The 23,746-nt window shown below is 42.4% G+C and overlaps 2 long non-coding RNA genes across 2 annotated transcripts; both read right to left on the bottom strand.

Annotated features, from left to right (window-relative positions):
• Positions 1 to 1,378: 1,378 nt before the first annotated feature.
• LOC128417251 (uncharacterized) lies at positions 1,379 to 5,924 on the bottom strand. The gene is made up of 3 exons (XR_008331420.1): positions 5,842 to 5,924; positions 4,956 to 5,041; positions 1,379 to 3,146 (listed from the first exon to the last, which is right to left on the bottom strand). It is a non-coding gene; the product is annotated as an uncharacterized LOC128417251 (long non-coding RNA).
• Positions 5,925 to 16,344: 10,420 nt separating this feature from the next.
• On the bottom strand, positions 16,345 to 23,173 carry LOC128417252 (uncharacterized). The gene is made up of 2 exons (XR_008331421.1): positions 23,101 to 23,173; positions 16,345 to 16,507 (listed from the first exon to the last, which is right to left on the bottom strand). It is a non-coding gene; the product is annotated as an uncharacterized LOC128417252 (long non-coding RNA).
• Between the last annotated feature and the right edge of the window lie 573 nt (positions 23,174 to 23,746).

The raw sequence follows: 23,746 nt of genomic DNA, 5'->3' as shown, positions 1-23,746 counted from the left end.
TTTGAAATTAAAAGTACCCTACTGGGGTTGGTTTAGAAAAGTTTAGGGCCCGTTTTGAAGTAAGGGGGGAACCATACATTTTTTTAAAAGAGCAAAGTTTGTGCAAAATGCATCCCTGGTGAAAACTCAACCTGACTACCTGGGTAAATAATAGAAAAATAAGCAATAATTAAGATTATTATTATTTTAAGAATAATGTTTAATTAAATTAGTGTTTCTCAAACTCCATGAAATCAAAATGTCGTTCTAAGCTGAATTGATCTTCTGTGCCCCCCAAATCTAAAAAACTTCGTATTAAGCCCCTAAATATTCTATCTTATTCTTAATATGTCCAGTTTCTACTGATTCAACTTACTGCTGCCTCAAATGTGATGAATCTTCAGTATGGCTATTTCCTTCAGTATAGATAGGAAAATGAATGCAAATTGTGTATATGTTACCACAGCTTGCTTATAAATATAGCCCATGGAAATATTGTACTGGCATGCTGGCAGAGAATGCAAAAACCTGAAACTGGCATTTAGGTCGCAGGCATTCGATTTCACACCATTGTTCTGCTCGGACACTGAGGTCCAGCTCTGAGGGCCTTCTGGTGGTTCCCTGCCAGCCCTGCGAGAAGTGAGGTTAAAGGGAACCAGGCAGAGGGCCTTCTCGGTAGTGGTGCCTGCCCTGTGGAATGCCCTCCCATCTGATGTCAAAGAAATAAACAACTATCTGACTTTTAGAAGACATCTGAAGGCAGCCCTGTATGGGGAAATTTTTAATGTCTGATGTTTTACCATTTTTTATGTGCTGTAAGCCGCCCAGAGTAGCTGGGGAAACCCAGCCAGATGCGCTGGGTATAAACAAAAATTATTATTATTATTATTATTATTATTATTATTATTATTATTATTATTATGATGCAAGGATACCCAGGTCCTTGCACAGGGTGCATGAGCTAACGTGCATTGTGGGAGTTGAATTTAAGATACAAGGGACTGCTGAATGTAGAGACTGTTTGGATTAACCCATTGGCTAGACTTTCATATCACAGCAAGTTGCTTCAAATGCAACATTCCCAGTCTCCCAAAGCGAAGTTTCAAGAACCAAGAACATGCTACAGGCTTACGTCCGCCCTCCTTCTACTTCCTCCTCTTTTCAGTTACTCATATCCAGTCATTTCCTCTTTAACACAAACCATACTTTGCTGCAATATCCAAACTAATAAGCTGTTTTTCCTCCCTTATACTCCAAAGAGCTAAAACATAAGCAAACCATGCTTTGCAATTCTGGTTTAGAGGGCAAGTATAAACCATTATTTTCCAGGTTTTGATGTCAAGGTAACTTATAGGTAAAGGTAAAGGTAAAGAACCCCTGGGCGGTTAAGTCCACTATGGGGTGCAGCATTCAGCTCACTTTTCAGGCCCAGGGAGCCAGCGTTCATCTGCAGACAGTTTTCCGGGTCTTGTGGCCAGTATTACTGAACCGCTTCTGGTGCAACAGGACACTTGATGGAAGCCAGAGTGCACGGAAACACCGTTTACCTTCCCACCACAGTGGTACCTATTTCTCTACCTGCAATGGTATGCTTTCGAACTGCTAGGTTGGCAGAAGGTAACTTATATTTTGCTCTTGTCTGGACACAACTAACTGAACCTGAGGACATGAGGGCATGGAGACATAAGGAAATGGCTTGCTGATGCAACACTAAACAAAATGATTTGACTTTACATCAATACTTCCAAGAAGCTTGCTTCTCAGTCAGTTGCCAACCAAGTTGTACAATCAAGCATCCAGAAATCATGTGAAGAGTGTGCATATGTGACTCAACCCTATGCTTCAACCCTGAAAACACAACACTGAAGTATAATTCTGCTTCTGCAAGATTTCCTTTTACTCTCATTAACAATTTGCATAGCACTTTTCACATGCCACATGCTTCACAATCTTTATCTTCTTTAACTACCATCATCCAGCCAGGGTAAGGCACACCTATTTTACAGATGGCAAATGAAGCTGAAAAATAGTTCTTTCCCAGCAGCTCTGCTGGGAATTCTTTATATGTTTTTCATGTTATATTTGCTATTGTTCTGCTTTGTAATTATGAAATTGTTACTATGCTATTGTTTGGCTATGTTAGTATGAAACTGTTACTATGTTGCTTGGCTGTGTTATTATGAAATTGTTTTGTAGCATTTGAAATGTGTTCCTGTGTTGTTGTTGTTTTGTAAACCACTTTGAGCATGATTTTTTTGTGTGGAAAAGCGCTATACAAATCTAAAGAATGAACAAATGAATCCAAGCCTCCAGTGTATGCATTGTTTGAGGCTATCCTCAACCCTATGCTGTGAGGCCACTTGTCCGGATAGCTCAGTTGGTGGATCATGAGACTCTTAATCTCAGGGTTGTGGGTTCAAACCCCATATTCGACAAAAGATTTCTGCATTGCAGGGGGTTGAACTAGATTACCCTTGTGGCCCCTTCTACAATGTAAAATTAAATCAGAAAGGTAAAATTAAATCAGAAAGGGACAGAGAAAATTGCATAACTTGATAGGTTAATAATCTGCCTTTTAAACAAACAACAAAAACAGCAATCTATTTTTTCCCCATTAAAACCTGACACACTGCACTAACTGAGGAGACGATGTTGTGAAAGCAGACCACATTGCGTGGCAATGCTTGATCGAGATCAGCTATCAGAGAGCGAAAAGAAACCACTGTTTCGTGATTATAATAGCAAATTTTGGAAGACAACCAAATACATCATCTGGCGGCTCAACAGCTGTTACAGCATGGTAGTAATACCTTGCCATTTGCTGTAAGCTATAACTTGGGGAGGGGGGAATTGATTTCTCATCTGCCAGAAACAAGGAAATGTACTTCTTTGAACATTACTGACATTCTTCTCATTAGGAATAGCTCATTTTTGCATCTATTTTTCCTGATCTGCATCCTTCCCTCAGCATGGGTTGCTAAGCTGATTTTATGTTAATTTATTTTGAACCAAAAATAAATTGAGAGGAAAGTATTGGAAGCAATTTAAACAAACTACATATGTTTAGCCAAACTCTACGACAGGGTCATGTGTGGGTGTGAAAATATTATAAATATCCTTCAAATTATTATTTATTACCTTCACTTGTTCTCCTTCCTTTCTTTAAGCTTTAAAAACAGGAAGTTCCAAACTAATTTTGAGTCCACCAGCTTCCTTGCTGGGTCATAAGAGAAGGCAATCGTTTTCCATGCTGGACAGAAAGATGAAAACTGTAGGCTGGGTATCAGTTATACAGTGGTACCTCGGGTTGCATACGCTTCAGGTTACACACATTTCAGGTTACAGACTCCGCTAACCCAGAAATATTACCTCGGGTTAAGAACTTTGCTTCAGGATGAGAACAGAAATCGTGCTCTGGCAGCGCAGCAGCAGCAGGAGGCCCCATTAGCTAAAGTGGTGCTTCAGGTTAAGAACAGTTTCAGGTTAAGAACGGACCTCCAGAACGAATTAAGTACTTAACCCGAGGTACCACTGTATGTATTTATGACAAAACTGTAACCGTTTACAGTAACATCTAGACAAAAAATTCCATCATGGTCAACAGTCAGGGTTCTCTCTCTCTCTCTCTCTCTCTCTGTGTGTGTGTGTGTGTGTGTGTGTGTGTGTGTGTGTGTGTAGGTAACAGTACTTGCCATACATGCTGGCTCCAGGGGGCTAAGACACTATTGACCCCCTCTATGGTTTTTTTGAGGGGGATAGTCCCTCCCATTGTAAAAACTGGACACAGAGGGACATTAGGACATCACGCAATGTAGCTCATGTGGCGTCAGTACATTGTGCAACATCACACACGCGAGGTCAGAACGCTGCATCAGGGTCCCTCAATGTGGTCCAGAAGATGGAGCTTCTGGTACTCACTAGTTAGGAGTTCTGGCACCACATATTTTGCTGCCTTGCAGAAGCCATTTTGTGCTGACCCCCACTTTTATCAAAGCATGGGTACCAGTACATTGTGGGGTTTTTAACCAAAGAAAGCACTGATGTGCAATAATAATGAGGGCTACAATCCTACGCACGGTTCTTTGGGATTATGGCCTGCTGGGACTTACTGCTGAATAGATATGAGCCAAACTGGGATAGTTCATTTGGTAGAGCATGAGAGTCTTCACCTCAGAGTCGTGGGTTTGAACCCCACATTGTGCAAAAGATTCCTGCACTGCAGGGGGGGTGGACTAGATGATCCTCGCGGTCCCTTCCAGTTCTCCAAGTCTATTATTCTATGCTGTAAAACATTCACTGTCTGCCTATGGGAGTTGTTTAAAAAAAATATTCCATGACACACAGTAGTTGACAAGAAGCTTTAAAAAAAAATGCTGCCTATCAAAATTACTTTGCAGCTTTATTCTATGCACCCTGCATAGACAAGGAGAGAATGGCATCACCAAAGAAGGGGATTTTCGTAGCAGACCCTAAGTAGCATCTTCACTGTATGCTGAAGAGAGACCTCTTCTCCCTGGCCTTTGACAGTGAAGGTATTTTGTTTTGTGGGACCCACCTCTTTTGTTGAATTTATACCCATCTGTTGCCTTTGGAATGGCTTTCCGTGTTTTATAATTGGAATGGTTTTACAATTGCATATTTCATCGTTGCAACTCGCCCTGGGACTTTATGGTGGCGCAGGGGCAAGAGATCTTAAAAATAGGTAAACTGAAGCTTAATTCATAAATAACAAAATGGGACTGATTCCTAAGCAGAGCCGTGTCAGATTGCAGCCTCCGAGTTTCAGTTATTCCAGCTTGGCTGTAGGTTAACGCAAAAGAAATCAGTCATGAATATTTTAGATCCTGGCATTCCACTTAGGGTTTTGAAGTGTCATAAACAATATCTTTCAAAGATCAATATTCACACAGGACATCTATGGGGAAAAGAAACTCAACATCTCTAGGATGTTGGTGTAAGCTATCAGTTAGATATACCTTCATGCCTGGCGCAGTTTTCTTGGCCTCTGCTTTTAATCTTGTTGCTTTTAACATTGGCCTGGTTTTCTTGTAATCTTGTTTTCCTATTGACGGGGGGAGAGAGAAAAAACAGTTACTGAAAACACTCCATGGTAAATGAGGGACAATTATTTTAATGTCTGCAGCATATCCAAATTTTCCTTTACAAAGCACAAAAAGACCACTGTATGTTAGAGCTGCTTGCAGAGTGACAAACTTTGAAATGTTTGTTCTAATAGCGAATACATAAAGGTAAAGGTAAAGGTACCCCTGCCCGTACGGGCCAGTCTTGCGAATACATATGACAGTATAATTTGAGCAATTTATTATTTACAAATGGGCAGCCTAAAAGACTGTTGCTACGCCACATCATGCCACATCCAATGTAAAAAATTAAAAAGGGAAAGCCCACGACGAGAAAAGTTTGACGCAATTGAGAACAATTGTGCATAGTATTTGCATGGGTTGTGGGGTTAATTAGGCATAAGATAAAACTCTTACTTTTTCCGAGACAATTTTCAAGAGTTCGTAACCACTCCGCTTGTAAATTGGAAGGTTATTAGGCCTACACCCAAATTCAGTTCTAGAAAAAATAAAAAGCACTTCCTGCCTAGTAATAACAGGTTTTGGCCATGTTGAAATTGTTTTCACAGTATCCCTTTTCATGCCTCATGTCACAAGACTGCATTATGGCGGCTGGCCGGCCGATCAGTGTTAGATTAGCTGAAAGCTATACTTTGCAGCCTTGTAGTCATTAAGGACTCTGATCTTAAGCAAATGCATTCAGGACTACTGCTAGGCCAATGCCTGCGAGGTTTGGTTTCTGCTGCTAAAGTTACTGTTTCGGGAAGGGGGGGGAACTTACCTTCCATACTTAAGCACATTTTTACTGCCTTTTTAGTTTTCCTACTCTGCTGTGGCCTGAGTGCCAAAACAGAGCAACAAACCAACCTTCCCGAAACAGTAACTTAAAGCACATGACTACCCCGAAGAATCCTGGGAACTGTAAGGGTGCTGAGAATTAAACCTCTATGAAGGGAAAACTACAGTTCCCAGCTTTCTGTGCTGGAGGGGGGAGGAGCTATGTGTGATGTGACCATCAGGGAGCATATGGTGAACATTATAAAGCCATGTAGCCATATAGCTAATTAGACATGGCTATAGGATGATGTCACTGAGGGCAAATGAAGCCCCACAACCACCACCATATTTGGTGAGTGGGCAAAGAAGGAACTTATCCCCTTTGCCCAACCGAGGCAACTTGCCTTTCCTCTCCAGTTGTGCATGCTTACAGATGACTTGGGGCAGAATGCGGATGAATCTACAAAAGATGTACGCCACACCCCAATCCCAGTGTGCGTTCAGGGAAATGCCTGGATGATGCTTTGGTCTCCCGGTTGCACGGTGCTCCTACTCTTCCTGCGCAAGAGCTTTCTTCTCCTGCAACTGTGCCCAACATGTGGTTGCTTCGGAAGGGATGGGGAGGAGATGGGACAATGCATAGGTGAACTATGGAACTCCCACAGGAGGCAGTGATGGTCACCAACTTGGATGGCTTTAAAAGAGGGCTGGACAACTTCAATACCGGCTGCTGAAAACCACAGGAGGGGAGAGTGCTCTTGTGCTTGGATCTTGCAAGGGTTCGCCACAGGCATCTGGTTGGCCACTGTAAGAACAGAATGCTGGACTAGATGGGCCATTGAGCTAATTCAGCAGACTCTTATGTTCTTATGACACTGGGAGCAGGAATAAAACCATGGCCTCACCCCTCACTGCACAAACACATGCTCTACATGTGAGTAACACATAAACAGGGCTTATGTTTTCTCTCTGGTCATTGGAGGTGCAAGTTGTTATTGTTGTTGTTTTTAAGCGGCTCCCAGTCCTTAAAAAAAAAAATCTACGATTGGGGAAACATTTTCCTTACTGAGGAGACTCAAGATGGATTTCTCTGGTGATCTGTACTATACCAGAGGAGCGGTGGAGATTTTAAAGTCTAATGCATGGGAAAAATTGTTCTTTTCTCAGAGGAAAGTATGGTCATCGTGGAATAAGGGGGAAAGAGTTTACATGACTAGAGCTCCCCGCCAGTCATTATGATATTACCATGTGCTATGCAATAGTAAAGGACCTGTCAGAATTTCCATTATGAATTGACTGAGTTTATATGCTCGTAAAAATTCACTCCAGGGTGAAACTTGGCTTAAAAATATATCTGAACCTGTAATACTGTTTGGAGCCAATTTCAACTAAGACATGCAGCTGCTAAAAACTTTTACTTGCGAACAAACTGCAGACATTTATTCACAAGGGGCTTTGAACACAGATTTATAAGACTTTAAGAAGAAAACAAGGGGGAAATAATTGTTTCACTTCAAGATCTCAGAAAGTCTGAAATATACCCTCATGTCTACACTGAAAATGAAAGGTGGGACAACTAAGACGTGATTTACATCACAGAGACCTGCTGTTTCTAGAGATCAGCCAAAATTAAATAGGTGCAGCTTTGGGAAAGCAGAGGGAATGGTGTAGATGAGCTATCCTATGTGCTTGGCATTTCCTCAGAGTAAATTTGAGTACAACCTTACTGTAGATATTTTGGAAGTACAGCGGTGCAAGATGCAATGGGTGAAAAGCAGAAGAGCTCAAGTATATAGATGATATAGATGTTGATAAAATGTTAGAAGGGGATTCGTTCATCTTCCCTTTCCCCTGGGTTTAGGATCTAATTTATCTTGTGGGTTTTATGGACAATGAACTAATATACATAACCAACAATTCACTCCGGCTTTAGACCAATGTGCGCTACAACTAGCTAGATGGTGAAGTGACCACCTGATTGTCCTGTCTTGGAAACCGTATCTCATTTTATTCCTCGGTTGCCTGAATAACTTTTACCATTCACTTCATCGGGCTTTGCCATGCAGCCAACTACAAAGTGCAGTGGATGGGCAGAGCCAATTTTGGCTTTGACCAGTTTTGGGAATGGACCGATCATCCCCCTTGCCCACTAAGCATAAACATGGAGAGCCAGGCATCCTTGCCGTCTCAATGAGCCACTCGTCTTTGAGGCAAATGTGTGGTGCAGAGCAATTCTATGCAGGTACCAATTCCGCGAGGGACGCGGGTGGCGCTGTGGGTTAAACCACAGAGCCTAGGACTTGCCAATCAGAAGGTCGCCGGTTTGAATCCCCACGACAGGGTGAGCTCCTGTTGCTCGGTCCCTGCTCCTGCCAACCTAGCAATTCAAAAGCATGTCAAAGTGCAAGTAGATAAATAGGTACCGCTCCGGCGGAAAGGTAAACGGCGTTTCCGTGCGCTGCTCTGGTTCGCCAGAAGCGGCTTAGTCATGCTGGCCACATGACCCGGTAGATGTACACCGGCTGCCTCGGCCAATAAAGCTAGATAAGCGGCGCAACCCCAGAGTCGGCCACGACTGGACCTAATGGTCAGGGGTCCCTTTACCTTTACCTTACCATTTCTGCAACCATGTAAACTCCACCAAACCCATGACTGTAAGTGCAGTTAAAGTGGAGTGGCATGTGACCTGTGTCATAGTAAAGATGACATAGATTAAGTGCACATCAGAGTGCATCAAAGGTAGAGGCAATAATGGGTTATTAATATTTTTGCATCATTATGCCCTAAGAATAACTAGTTATTTCTCAACAAAGAAAGTTTATCGATCCTCTTCAAGATTATATTCTAGCAACTACCCATTCCAGAGGAGAACCATGAGCAGAAATAGGACTGCGTCTGAGAAAGTGGCTTTAAGATTTCAAATGAATTGAATTCGATGATCTATATGACTGTTTCCCTAAAACTTACCTCGGTGCAAGTTAACAGTGACAATATTTGCAGGCTGAAATTGAAGTCGATATTAACAACTGAAACTCTCTTTATTGCAAACAATCTATTTTAATAATGACTCTACAGCTGGTAAGTCTCCAAAACAAAGCATCTGTGATTAATTTACCATTCTCCTTGCTAAATGCTATAGCCAGAAGAGAAAGTACATACCAGAGAATACAAGTCTGAATCAACTGTGTGTAAAAATTTACAAAGGACATCTGTTAAGTCCTTGGTAATGAAAACCACATTTTAGTATTGGACTTTTTAAAAACACCTCTTTAAACAGCTGAACTCCCCTCCCCCCCCAAAAAAATCCCAAGATAACCACCTGTACTGCAAAAATGGCATATGCGCCCCAGAAGTTGCCACCTGAAATATCTAGTTTATATAAGCAATGCAAACACCTTTGACTGTTGCTAGCTGGAATGTAAATTCACGTTAATTTAAACTAGCATCAATTATAGTGGAGGATATTTTCAGAGCTTAAGGTGACGTGAAAGGGGTGCTGGCTGCTGTTCGTGGTACATATGTATACTTATCCCTGTTTTGCAGTGAGACCTGTTGGTGCATATGGCGCAACCACCCCGCTTTGAGTGGGACACTCCGGATTTACAGAATCTTTAAGTTTACTATGAACACTTTCCTCCCTAACAGATTTCCCACATCTCGCGGGGCTGCGAAGACTGCGTTCCTCTCTTCTTCACATCCAAAGATGGACCAGTGCCAGGGATTTAACCTGGAAACTTCTGCATGCACTTTTATGTCCTGCGTGGGACTTTAACTCTCATCAGTATCATCTGGCATGGTTAAGTGTCACAGATGATGGGAGCTGGAGCCTAAAACAACCAGAGGGCTCCAGGTTATGGAAGGCTGCTTGAGAATATCTCAGAATGACCATCAGTAGAACGTGAGACTCTTAATCTCAGGGTTGGTGTTCGAGCCTCACGTTGGGCAAAAGATTCCTGCATTGCAAGGGGTTGGGCTAGATGACCCTTGTGGTCTCCTCCAGCTCTACCATTCTATAATTCTGCGTCTACCTGGAGTCCACTCCCAATACTTTACTGCCTAAGGGTATTACACTTACTCCCATTAGTACAGCTACAACTCCCATTAGTGCCGGTTCTCGGTAGCAGGTGAATTCATTTTTGCCAAACTCTAGCTAACAACGCTGCGGGGATATCAATATTTGAACCTTGAAATATGCAAGCGTTTCAGCAAGTTTACTACTGGGCTTAACCAACTAAGAGTATAGGGCTTCTTTTTAGTTAATAATGGGGTCTTCATCTTTGCCCTTTGTTTGTTTTGCTGTCCAAGCTCATTATCATTTGTATGCCTGGCTATTGTTTTATGAATGTTCACATTTCAGAAGCCCCTTCTATGCCCCACCCCCACCCACCCACAGACTTTCCAATATCCACCCTCATTATCATCATGAGGCAGTGTTGCTCTTCGCCTGCATTTGCAACTTTAAAAATTAATGCACTCCGATTTTCTGAATACTGTGAAGCGTAAGCTGCTTAGGAGCACATTATGCTATCAAGCAAGCACATTCTTTCATAGAAAATACAGCTGGTTCTGATTCAAAGGCGTTTCTTTTCACCTGCAAATGGACTTGCTTCTAACTTGTTCCTCGATTCATTGTCTTTTATGGGTGCCTGCAAATCTTTAATTGTCTTTAATTCAAAAACAAAAGTAAATTCCGTTCTTTAACTCTCGCAAACATGTTCAATCATAATTCCTCCTGGGATGATTACCAAGTTCTATTCACTGCCTGATCTTCAAACAAAAGTCCATAAATTTATTGCCCATTTATATAGACCGCACCAATTATGCCACAATTGAATGGCAGACAAGGAAGAGTCAAAATATTTGAAAGGAGAAGTGTGCAATCTAAATTTAATTACACAGGCAAATTATTTGAAAATGAGTTATTTACTGCATGCCAAAAACTGACAGATAGTAAAAGAAATCAACATTACAGATTTAAAATCCCTTTCAGCGCTTTCTCTCCAATTTGTAACTGCCAAGAAACTGCTGCCCTGAATATTTTTGTGCTGGTACCACAATAATAACTAAAACAAAAACATCATATCTTTCCCATAGTTCAGTACCATCACAATAATAAATGGTACTGAAATGCAAGGAAATGCAGCACTGAACTCAAATATCCTTGTTACTAGAATCTACAGCAACCCACACCCCAATCCAGGTGTGGCTGACCACCTTCCCACTTATCAGGACTTTCAAAAGGATCCTGTATAGTAGGGATGGACAATCTATGACTCTGCTGGACTCCGACTCCCAGCCAGCAGGGCTAATGATAAGAGATGTCATGTCCCCCATCCAACAGCCTTATAGACACAGACAGAAGCTGGATGGCATATCTCTGCATCAGGAGCAGAAACTGACCTTTAAAAAATACCCCCACATGCAGAATACCTTGAAACCTTAGAAGAAAAAGATTAGATGTCCACAGTGTCCTTTATTTTGAATCAGCTATCCTTAAACCCTGACATACATTTTAAAATGATAGAGGGGGAAGGAAACATTGACAGCATTACGGAAGTGTTGGGTGGATTCAATATCACCCACTGCCAAGCTCACACGTACTTCTCCCTCTTTTCTAATCCTCCATTACAGCCATTTAAACATGTGGTATGAAAGAGATAAATTTAAGCTACACGGAAGGGGAATTCAAAAGCTGCAGGGCCTTCGCAGGTGTTGTTCCAGCAACCCTGTCTGTTGCTTTCTCTAGTCATAATGCCTGGGCTAAGCTAAACTGTGCTGCCGCGGCCCTGCCAATTTCAGCCGTCCCTCAAGCAAGAAAGCGCGAAAACTATTTTGCATTCAATCAGCAAGCAAAGGAGCCACAATCTAATTCCCAAGCTGGCACGATAAATAACGCTGATACCTTTGCATTAAAACGAGGGAGTTGTCCGGGAAGTAGTAGGAATGTAGAAAATGTACATTTTGTCGTGAAAGCATTTCAAAAATCGTTTGGCCATGCATGCAACCAGACGCCGTTAAGTGGTTTGCTCACTATCGCGCCATAAATCCCTCCTTTGCATAATAGGAAATAAGGGCGCTCATTTCCCTCCAACTAATACAAAGTGATACGAAAGGCTCTATCACACGGGGAGCTGGGATATTTAGAATATTAATTGAAAATTTCAATTGTAAAAAAAGTGCTGCTTCAAATAAAAGGGCTCCCATTTCATCATCGCTCAAGTTAATAGCAAGCCAATTGACTGCAACATAAGCAGCATTTATAGCGGTCTTCTGCAACATCTTACGATGAACATCCCTGGTATAGAGAGCTCTCCCCACCCCCGGCACACACGGGGGGGGGGGGCGGGGAGAGGAAGAGAGGTTTGCTTTAATACCATTTCAATTGCTGCGATTAAAGATGTTTTAGGAGTCTTCAGCTAACGGAAACATTTTGATATATATTGAATATAGTCAAAGCGTTAGTACTCAAAAGAGAGAGCATGGGAACCCCCCCACAGCTCTTCTCTTTTTTTATATATTCAGGTTTAATGGTAGCTCAAATCACTGGCCATTTTTCAATCTTGAGAGATGGAACAGCTTGACACTAATAATACATTTGCAAAGGACACATCATCATTTAACACAACATTAAGTGCTCAGGAACAACTTTTTTTTACAATAGACACAACGTGTTCTGAGCTCAGGGTTGACATATCATTACATTTTATGCTACAAAGATAATCCAGCCAGCCATTCATGAGAGGTAAATTAATTTTCAAGCAACTGTATTTCAGCTTTAAGCCAACAAGAAGGATGCATTAAAGTGAATAAGTTTATTTTATGCTATCAGCAAGGGTTTCTTTAGCCTGAATAAAAGACTTTCTTGAGTATACCAGTATCTATACCTTCAATTATTTCCACTCTCCCTGCAGTTTCGACTCAGAATTCTGCTTGTATAAGTTAAGCTACAATTTTAAACCCATAAAGCAGCCATCTCACGCAGGCTGAATGAACACGGGAGGCAGAAGTGATACAAGGAGGTGGGAAATGAAGAGCGACTTCATATGCTGCAGCCTCTGTAGGGAGGACGCCCAAACCACAAATATGCATAGTGGACCAGAGCATTTGTAAAACTTACTGAGTGCCAGAAAGGGGGTGGGAGGCTCTCTGCAAACCAATCAAGGCAGCAGATATGAATGCTTTCTGCAGAATTGCAGGCATGTCCAAGCCAGCTTGATCAGACGAAGGGGAGCGGGAATGGTTTTTCATCATAAATCTCAATGATCTTCACCATAGCTGCTACTGGCATTGGGACACTAAGTAATTTAATGTTCCATATCCACGTAGCTTTTAAAGATCAAGCTTTTACTTTTGTGCTGCTTTCAAACCTACATTCACTAGTTCATGGGCAGGTCCTAAGGGCCTGTGGCATCATTTCAGCTCTCCAAAGGGAGGTCCCTGGAAATCACTTCATGCAAGGAATTATTTGCCACGGTGCCCTGGGACCAACAGTCCAGTCATCCACGTTCAACTGGACTGCAGAGAAGCTGTAATACATTTCAGATAGCATTTCTGTAGTACTGAGCTGAAGAAATGTGAGTGGAGTGCACTGTTGGTACAGGAATGTAACATGGAGCTTTCTCCACAAGGATGTGTTTCAAATGACAAGGTTGCAAGTATAAAGACTGAAACAAAAGCAGAACAAATTGAAACTTAGAGGAACTCAGCTCCTATAAACTGGAAGGGCTTGGTCTTTTGAGATATTCGGCCCAGAACGTTTGCATCTCAGAGCTATTCAGGAAACAACTGGCGGGAAAATTTGACTTCCCAACTAAAGTTGACCACCTTATAGCAGTAGTCTTTCTTTTTCTTTTTTAAATAAAATACGCCAGGCTGATGCATTGATACTTTAGAAGGGACATGCTTCTCCAAATATATCATCATTGTTTGCACATGCCATGCTAATTAAGTATATTCTAAGAGCAGCACAGCATTGCATATGTTAATGCACTGGCGGCCGTGATAGGAAGATATTAGATGTGGGAAATAGTGTGGGAAATGACAAAAAAGCCCATCATGTTCTTCAAAGATTTATTCAAAAACTGAAACATTTAACAGAATTGACAGGAAAGAGATCTCTTCTTGTATGCAGCAGTATTATCTCCCACTAAATTTACTTGTGAGGAATAATCTCCCCAAATCACTCATAATTTTAGCACTCCAAAGTCTTCAGGGCACTTGTAATTCCACACTACTTCGCTTCAACATAAATGCCACCTGACAGGTCTTAACGAAAAGATGAATGACATCAATAACAGCTTACACTAAAGAGTAGAGGCTGTACATATTTATGAGCAACTGGAGCATTGGACCTCAGGTGAAATGAAATAATGAACAACAGTTATACCAGGAAATATTAGCAACCAGCTAGATTCAAAGGTATCCGTGTTGATGTCAAGAAAGGGGACTGGAATTCCCAAGCCACTTAACTCAACAGCAGACGAACTGATTTAAATAGAACACTTTAGAGCAGAGGTAGGGAACCCCAACCCACAGGCCAGATATGGCAGCCAAATTTCATCAAGTCTTCTGGGTGCCCTTCTCACCATCAGCTGTTCAGCAGGGAGGGGAAAGGGCTTTGATGTGGTGCAAAGCACAGGACTGCAACTCCTTTCTCTGCAGGAAGATCAAAGCAGAGTGGGAAATGTCTCAGCAGACTTGCATTCCTTGCAAATATGCAAAAAGTGGTCCATACATTTTGCAACTGCATGCATAACATTTGTGGGTTACAATTTCATCTTGAAGCTTGAGATTTTAACTAGCTATAAGGCAGGACTTGCAATTCAGCTGTGCATTGACTTTATTTGCGTTCATTTTCCAATATTGTTGAGGTGGATATTTCTTTTGGCCATTTGCAGAGTCAGAACAGAAAAAGGGTCTTGCAAAGGAGCCACTGGGAACTGTCTCCCTGCACACCATTTCTGTTTGAAGTAGCTGCACAGATGCTATAGTGAAGAAGTAATGGATCAAAGGAGAGAAACAATCTCTGTCTATCGTAACAGGAGGACCCACACCTTGCCTGAGCCTTTTGCTTATAATGAGGACATTTTTAGCTTGCCCACTTGCAATTTTAATTCAGTTCGTATTTATTAACTTCCCCATTAACACGTTTCCCATTTTACATGGGGGCGAATTTCATTGGCTTTATTTACTAAGCTTTTAAAAAGCAATCATGTTTGAAGGCTTAATGATTGTTTCAAAGAGATTTTACGACACCCCTTATAAAATTATTATTGGTCCTTAACCTTCCAAAGTACTTCTAAACTGCACAAAACATTGCTTCACCCATATAGGACGGGCTCTCTGGATTTGCTTGCAATGGTTTCAAAACTTCCTGTTCTCTTATAGTGGGGCACAAAAGCAGAAATCAACATGCGGTTTGTGGAATTTGTGGCTTTTTCAATCAAGTGCTCGGTGACTTTGAGAAGTAATCGGGAGATCCTTCCCAACCACAAGCTGGGATAGAGGTTTTTAAGCCTTGGGTGCTCCCTTAGGGTACCTATGTCACCATATGAGTGTAGAGGACACAGCGGCAATGAGTTGGGGAGACAACTCTGAAGCAGGATGGTTTCAGGACAATCTTACTCGGAGGCTGTTGGTTTGGTCTTTGTTTTCTCTCCATCTCTGCTCCCCATGCCTTCCCTCAACTGCTGGGCCTTCTGGCTCTCATCTTTGCAGTTTATACATTTACCACACTGAAGTTTTAAAACAGAATGATGAACTAATGCTCATGTTCACTCTCCGTGATTTTTTTGCATTGGCTGCTACAACCCTCTTTTGCCTCTTCCTTCAAATCTTCAGTCTTGAGTTTTGTCTCTGTCTATTCTGCTCATAGTTACGTTACTCCTCTACGCTGGGCTCCCTTCTTCCCTCCTCTCACATTCTTTTAAGACTTCTATTGCCTTAGGGACGCGGGTGGCGCTGTGGGTAAAAGCCTCAGCGCCTAGGGCTTGCCGATCGAAAGGTCGGCGGTTCGAATCCCCGCGGCGGGGTGCGCTCCCGTCGTTCAGTCCCAGTGCCTGCCAACCTAGCAGTTCGAAAGCACCCCCGGGTGCAAGTAGATAAATAGGGACCGCTTACTAGCGGGAAGGTAAACGGCGTTTCCATGTGCGGCTCTGGCTCGCCAGAGCAGCGATGTCACGCTGGCCACGTGACCCGGAAGTGTCTCCGGACAGCGCTGGCCCCTGGCCTATAGAGTGAGATGGGCGCACAACCCTAGAGTCTGGCAAGACTGGCCCGTACGGGCAGGGGTACCTTTACCTTTACTTTTATTGCCTTCCAGAGGTCTTCAGTCTCTTTCTTCCTCTTCTGCCAACTCCTCCCTCTCTCCATATCCCTTCTCTCTTTTCTTCCTCTTCCATGAACCCCCAAAGTACATTTTTTTCCTGCGACTTCCTGACATTTGGAACTTCTTCCTGCCATCTGGCTCTGTCAACTCATGTGTATAGAAACACCAATTAAAAACTCACCTTTTTCAACTCTGGCATTCTCAAACTCATCTCCCCCCCCCCTAACTTTCTGTTGATTTGCCGTGTTTGTTGATTATTATCATTTCTAGAGCATAAGCTTGAGGTTGGGATCTGTAGCTTTTCTTTGGATCCACATGCAGCACCGAAAGCTACTGTGTTGCTCTAGAAATAAATAATAAATGCAGGAGTAAAAGATCCACTAGAATTCTTCTCGGCTGTAAAACGCAGAAAAGAGGCTGCCATGACCTCCACCCTGAGCAGCAGCCCGGACTCTTGACAAATAAGGAATCAGCTGAAAAGAGGAGACAGTGCAAACTGTGGGGGCAATCCAGAGCCTGTCAGTCAGGATCCCTCGGGCCAGAGAACCCTAAATAGCACCCCCTGAGCCAGATCCCCTGAGGAACCAGTTCCTGAATGCCACTGCATGCAGTGCACAAGGCAGAAACTGAAAGAGAAGTGACTCCTTTAAGGCTGCCTGTTCTTCCTTTGCCTTTTCAGATCGGTGATTCCGGAAACCTTTCTTCAAACCATCATGTGACAACTAACCAGTTCAGAGTTGGGGAGAACACTTCTGAGTATATACCGTATTTTTCGCCCTATAAGACCAACCTTTTCCCCTCCAAAAATGAAGGGAAAATGTGTGTGCGTCTTATGGGGCGAATGCAGGCTCCCTGGCTTCAGCGATAGCAACGTGAAGCCTCCGAAGCCTGCGCTCCGGAGGCTCTGCATTGCTTCCACTGAAGCCAGGAGAGTCTGCTCTTTGAGGCTGGCAGTGGGGGAAAGCAGCGCCTCCTCCATCACCAGCCCCAGAGGATGGGGGGCAGCGGGAAGGCGCACGACGCCTTCCGGCTACTCTCCGACCCGGCTTTGAGGCTGGCGGTGGGGAAAGCAGCGCTTTCAGTCCCTTCTCCCTCCTGGTCGAAAAGCCCGTAGGAGTCGCGCATGGCTCCTGTGGGCTTTTGCGGGAGGTGGGGGAATTCCGCCACCTCCCGCAAAAGCAGGGAGAAGGTCTTGGAGTAGCGCACAGGCTGCGTGCAGCCTGTCCGCTGCTCCCAGAGCTGCGGGGGGGGAATCATATTTTTTTCCTTGATTTCCCCCCCTGAAAACTAGGTGCGTCCTATGGGCCGGTGCGTCCAATAGGGCGAAAAATACGGTACCTACTCTTCACAACTCCCAATTTAGGTGGACCAGGCTCGCCATCTTTAAAAAAAAAAAAAACAGGACAAAAGTAGTCCAGCTGACTCGCCCAATTAAAATTAATCCAAGTTGCATCAATTGTCTACTTTCTGAAACGTAACCAGGTAATCAAATAGTCAAGTAGTCCTTGTAAAGCATTTGGACTTTGTTGGATACAAGGTGCTACACATATGAAAAAGTATTAAGTGTAATTATTGGTTCAATATCATAATGTATTGCAAGAGCCATCTCCCTGATGGCATGTTATAAAAAGGCTCATAAATTATATTTACTACTAGTATGGAAAACAATTGCAAAAGAACCTCTTTCAAATTGACTCTTGCTATTACCGGACTTCAAAATCAATTTCTCATTTATAAAAAATTAGTATTAAATATTTATAGACAAATGCATAACGATTTCACTTTCTGGAATTAAACACAGGCCATGGCAGGGCACATGCACAAAAGCCTTATTAATAAAAAATAAAAAATGGTCAGCTTTCAAAATCTTCAAAGCCAGTCAGATGAATTCATGGAGAATAGGCTTGTGATCCTGACAGTCAAGAGAGAGAAAACAGACCCTCCACCTAGCTGTTCATCCCAAGGTACAATAAAGAATCTATTATTACAGCGTTGAGACTGGAATTGTGCTCTATGAATGTCACATGTTGACTTTCTTATTGTTTTGTCATACGACCACTAGTCACAAGGTGCAGGTAGTGCATACTCAGTACTTCTTCCCAGTAACAACACACCCCGTTTGTCTATAACCTTTTTGTGCGGATTATATATCCCTGCCTTCTTAATGTCCCACATTATCCTTCAAGCACCTGCATGCAACCCACTAATCCATCTCTCTAACCCCCATGCAGTAAAAAGTGTGTATTACACGTGTGAAGGATGCACACATGCCAAGCCAAACTAATGCTCCATTTTCTCTCCAAATTTTACTGATTTCCAGCATTCTATAGACTAGTCCTTCCCCCACAGCAGTCAGGATCATTTGTGACATCACAGCAGCTTCAGCCAATGTGAGAGTGGGAAACTGGCAAGAGGCATCAGGCACTTAAAAAACGAACAAAAAACAAAAAAAAACCTGAAAGTATATATATTGTGGTTCATAAGTTTTATATGACTGTAAGATACATCAGTGACAATCAGGTATTTATTTGACAGGTTAAAAATACTGTACTGTTAAAAAGTGCCGTGCTGGAAACAAGCACATTTCTGCTTCTTTAACCTGTGTCACTTTGATGGTTTTACTGTTTTGTGCTGGGAGCTCAAGGGATGCATGACAAAGGTTAATAGTTACTACAGTCACTCAGCATGAATTTCCTATGCACTTCAACAAAAGGAAACAACCTGTTTAATTCATGATCGTATTCTTCCATTCTTTTGAATTGTACAGTTGGCTGTGATGGAAATAGCATCCATTCTCTTTAAAATAAACTAGAATAACACACATGGCAGAAATACCTTGGAACTTCGGATGTGTTCATTTGCAATGCAAGGAATATAGTCCAGGTTTGTGGAAGACGTGCCCCTTCTTCTCTTTTATGACTTTTCAAAACTGAACACAGATGAGCAGAAGGAATCAGGAAGGGGCAGTAAGCACCCTCTTTTTCATGTCACCCCAATCCTCATAATGCCCCAGTGTGCTGCTTCCATGCACAACTGTACACAAAGGAAGGGATGGAGCAAGAGCTCCATGGCTAATTCTTCCACATGTTGGTAATGTATGTCTACAAGGAATGGCTGTAGATTAATGGTAAACCAGTTGCCTTGCATGCAGAATGCATCAAGTTCAACCCCTTGCTTCTCCAGGAAGGGCTGAGAATGACTCCTCTCTGAAACTCTGGAGAACCGCTGACAATCAGTGTCAACAACACTGCGCTAGTAGGACCAATGATCTGATTTGGTATAAGACAGCTTCCTACATCCTTATGGGTCATGCTCTTAATTGGTGTTGGGACCAAGTACACACTGCTCTTATCTAATCTTTCTGGAGAAGCTGAATGTTACCAGTGGAGCATGGAGTTACTGCTGGTTGGAATATGTGACAGCCCACCTCCAATGGGAGGAGAAAACACTGTCGACACAATCCCTTTCTCCTTCTTCTAAGGTAGAAGCAGAAAGTCCACATGACAGTGATTTTTCAGGAGGATATGTGTTCTAAATTAAACAGGAGAAGGTCTTTTTTAAAGAAAGAAAGCTATTTATGTATTCAGAGCAGTTGCAGTCCACATTTTGCATCCCCATTACACTGGTGATGGCGGTGGTGGTTTTCAGATTAATAATAATATATCATAGAACATAATCAGCATCCCAGTAAATAACACACTTGCATAACTAGAACAGCTGTAATGAAGAAGAGTTCATGGAGAGAACTTCCCTGACTTGAAACAATGGATTAAAGACAAGCCTTGGCTGTCTGTAAATTGATTCTCAGTAGTTAATGAATATGAATTTGTGCTACCTAACATAAATACCTGACAGCACAGGTTTTGGTTCTCTTTACATAGTTTTTCTGCTTTGGTGTGACTATTAAAACCAATCATTTAATGATAAATTGAGATACTAATACTATATATCCTCCCTTTTGATCCAAAGGTTTTCCCCAAGCTTACAATATGCCTTGATATTATCTAATATGTGCCGAAATGTAAGAACAGGCAACCAGTTCCATTCTGAATGCCTTGTGGTGCATTTAAGTGTTGTGCAATTAACAGACCATTTTTGTGGTGTTTTGCGATGATTCACAACTTTACACCCCCCAAAGTCTAAACTAATTTGGTAAGCCTCTTTTATGTTTTCTGAATTCAAATTATTAATGGCTGCAAATCCCTCTGCTGTACAACTCCAGTGCAAAAGTACTTATTCAGCCATCTTTACTAAGAACCAGCAAGTCTGCCTTACTGTGCTCCACAGAAATACCTTACTATTGTGTTAGCCTTTTTTGTGTTGCTGTTAGTTATGTCAGTGAAGTTCATGATTAAATAAATTATCATTATAATTACCTGTCTCAGAATATGAACCTGGACTGTTTGTAATGTTTGGTAGAATGACAATTCAAGCACCTATTTCCCTAAAAATTTCTTCTCCATTTCAGATTATAATGAATACTGCAACAGCAGCATTTCAGCTTAAGAAATCCCCCCCCCCCCAAGGTATCTGAGTCCTTAGCTCGGCCATCAGATGCCCAGAAAACTAGGGCTTGATGCTCATGGGAATTTTGTGCTTCAGGTTGTCCCCAATCTACTGTGTGCAAACACGATATTCTACTTAGGGATGACACATGAATTCTCCTGATTCAATCTCCATTGCAAGTACTGCTGTTCTGTTAGCACGGGAAAGTATCCTAATGCTTTGTGGTGTCTAATTCTATTCAATATAATTCCCACAAGGAAATAAAAATAATCAGTGGCTGGATGTGCAAGCTCTGGAGCATGCAGCTCAGACAGAGGAAAAAATAGATGCAGCTGGCTATGTAACAACCCAGAAAAGTTCTACAAGGGCTGCAAAGAGACAGTTTGAAACTGACATGCTTGAGTTCAGAGAAGTCATTTCACAGTAGAGGTGAAATTAACTAGCTTGAGCCAATTTGGCAACCCCTTGCATTCACTGCAGAGGCAGGAAGCAAGTATTATATGCAAACCCGATAAGGAGCAATCAGGGTTGAATTTTCCAGAACTGACTGCTGGTTGTGCAAACTGTTGCACAACCAAGTGGGAGGGTGGGGAGGAGGAAAAATACTTGAAGTCGTTGGTAAATTCCACGGAAATCTGAAACACCCTACAAAGCTCTCCATATTGGAGATGATGCAGTGGGACTGAAAACTCTGCAGTCTCTACCATATCCCTAATTCCACTATTGTAACTGAAGAGGTACCTGCAGGAGTTAATGCACAGAGACTAAATACTGTTTGGATATTTGGAGTAGTTGTGCAGAAAGCCTTTCTGTCTGCTATCCACACGCATAAAATGCCAAGGTGGTGGTGTGTGCATGCCATATAAACTCTAGCTGATGAAACCTATGGTAACTGAGGTACCTAAAGAGATAATGTGAGAACAAAGGAAGGTTTTGTGTCCATTTTTTTTAAAAAAAGACTTTAATTCTCCTGATAGAAAATTGAAGCAAAGCTCTACAGTCCATACAGGAGAAGGAAAAGCAATGGGCCACATGAAATCTACCCTGATCTAGAAGTCTTCCCCCATCTGAATCAGAACATTCATTCTTATTTCTTTCTTCAGTTTGACTTGCCTTAAGTGAGGACAAGTTAGGCGGAAGAAGAATACCTAGTAATTGATGTTTGTCACTGCAACAAACTATGGCAAATAAGTTGTGTAACCTGGATTCAATCCTCTGGAACGGCCTGCAAGCTATTTGGTTTCAGAATGAAGGCCAACTCTCATTCAGATGCAGATGGAAAAACAGTGTCAGAGTTTGGGCCTGCAGTGAAGCACATATGTGATTAATTGCACCCAAACCTCTGTTTTTCAGTTCCAGTCCACATCCCAGTACACCTTTGCTGAACAACTCACTGTGCTGATTCGGCTCATGCTGGGTCGCACCATTTCCGACTGCAAGTGGGGAATCACACTGTGAATGCTCAATCATATACAATGGCTTCTCTACAAATGCAAAACAATGCCTCGTCTTCTTCCCAGCAACTATTTCTAAATGTGCAGGTACATTTTTTATATGATAATCTAATTTACAGCTTTCAGTCTAATGCGGTACAGCTCACCGAGAGCAGCAGCATATGATTCTCTGGCTAATGTGCTGTAGCAATGCAGGATAATGCCCACACGGGAAAGTGGAGCAATCACATGTTCACTTCATCACAGGTCCAGACTTAGTGTGAATGCAGCCTCAATGCAACAGATTCTCTATATTCAAACAACGAACAGTTCAAGCCACCCTCACCATTAATCAATTTGGTATGTGCTATATCCAACTACTCTTCTTTTAACCAAAAGAGCCACGTTATTACACTGAGTTTCACTTTGCCTCCAATACTTTGAGTTAATCTGAGAGCACATCATATCCAGTGAAACCATTAGAGCAGGGTAGTTAACCTGTGGCTCTCCAGATGTTGTTGGTCTCCAACTCTCATCGGCTTGAGACTAATGGCAAATAGTCTAGAATGATAGTCCAGCAACATGCATTAGAAAGTTGAATCAGTTCAAAACATGTTGTTAGAAGGCAGTTAAAGTACAGTCATACCTCGGGATAAATACGCTTCAGGTTGAGAGCTTTCGGGTTGTGCTCCGCGGGGACCCAGAAGTAACGGAGCGTGTTACTTCCGGGTTTCGCCTCTCACGCATGCGAAGACGGTCAAAATGACATTACGTGCATGCGCGGAAGCGGTGAAATGCGACCCACACATGCACAGGCGCGCTTTTGCGTCTTACGTTCTGTTCAGGATGCGAACAGGGCTCCAGAACGAATCCCATTCACATCCCGAGGTACCACTGTAATCTGCTTTAGAACTCACTATCATTCCTACAGGAATGTAGCACTCACAAAAACTAAAAAGAGAAACAAATATATTAAGTAAAAAGGGAAATGTTTTACCTATTTGTTTTCTGTACTGCTCAACAGGAGCTCTTGAAGAAGAAGAATCTTTTCTACCCATTTCTTATGTGTCCCAGAACCCTGTGAGGAAAGAGGGAAAGAGTTTATCAATATCTATGGTTGTAAGTGGTGTGAGTCATGCTGTCCTTGCAGAAAAGGGTAGCATACCAATACATCTAATAATTGACTCAAGAAATAACTGCACAGATGCACACACGATTCTATGATTCCAAGTGGGTGGAGCAATGAATGTAAATTTCACCTTTGTTCAGTACGTTAGCTCCTACACACTCCTCACAGTCCTCCATCAGGGAAGCAAGGGACATTATCAGAGTCCAGGGACACACCTAGAGGAAAACACTAAAGGATGTGTGAGAGAGACAGCAGGTAGGTGTGGCTGGGGAGAGGATCTGGCCTGGGGAGAGTCCAGAGGATCAGTCAGAGAGGCTTAGAGGCTGACATTTCCCCCCATGGTGCCTGAAATTCCCCATTCTTGATCTAACCCAATGCGTTTCACATCAACAAATGCGACACAGTCCTTCGCAATAACTTTATAGACTACATGGCTATTCATCATCAGCTCTCTACAAATGCACACTACAGGCTTAAAAGGATACTGGAAGATAGTTCAGTTGGTAGAATTGTA

This window comes from Podarcis raffonei, chromosome 7, assembly GCF_027172205.1.
Source record: "Podarcis raffonei isolate rPodRaf1 chromosome 7, rPodRaf1.pri, whole genome shotgun sequence".
Taxonomy (NCBI): Eukaryota; Metazoa; Chordata; class Lepidosauria; order Squamata; family Lacertidae; genus Podarcis; species Podarcis raffonei.
This window is presented reverse-complemented; position numbering and strand designations above follow the sequence as displayed.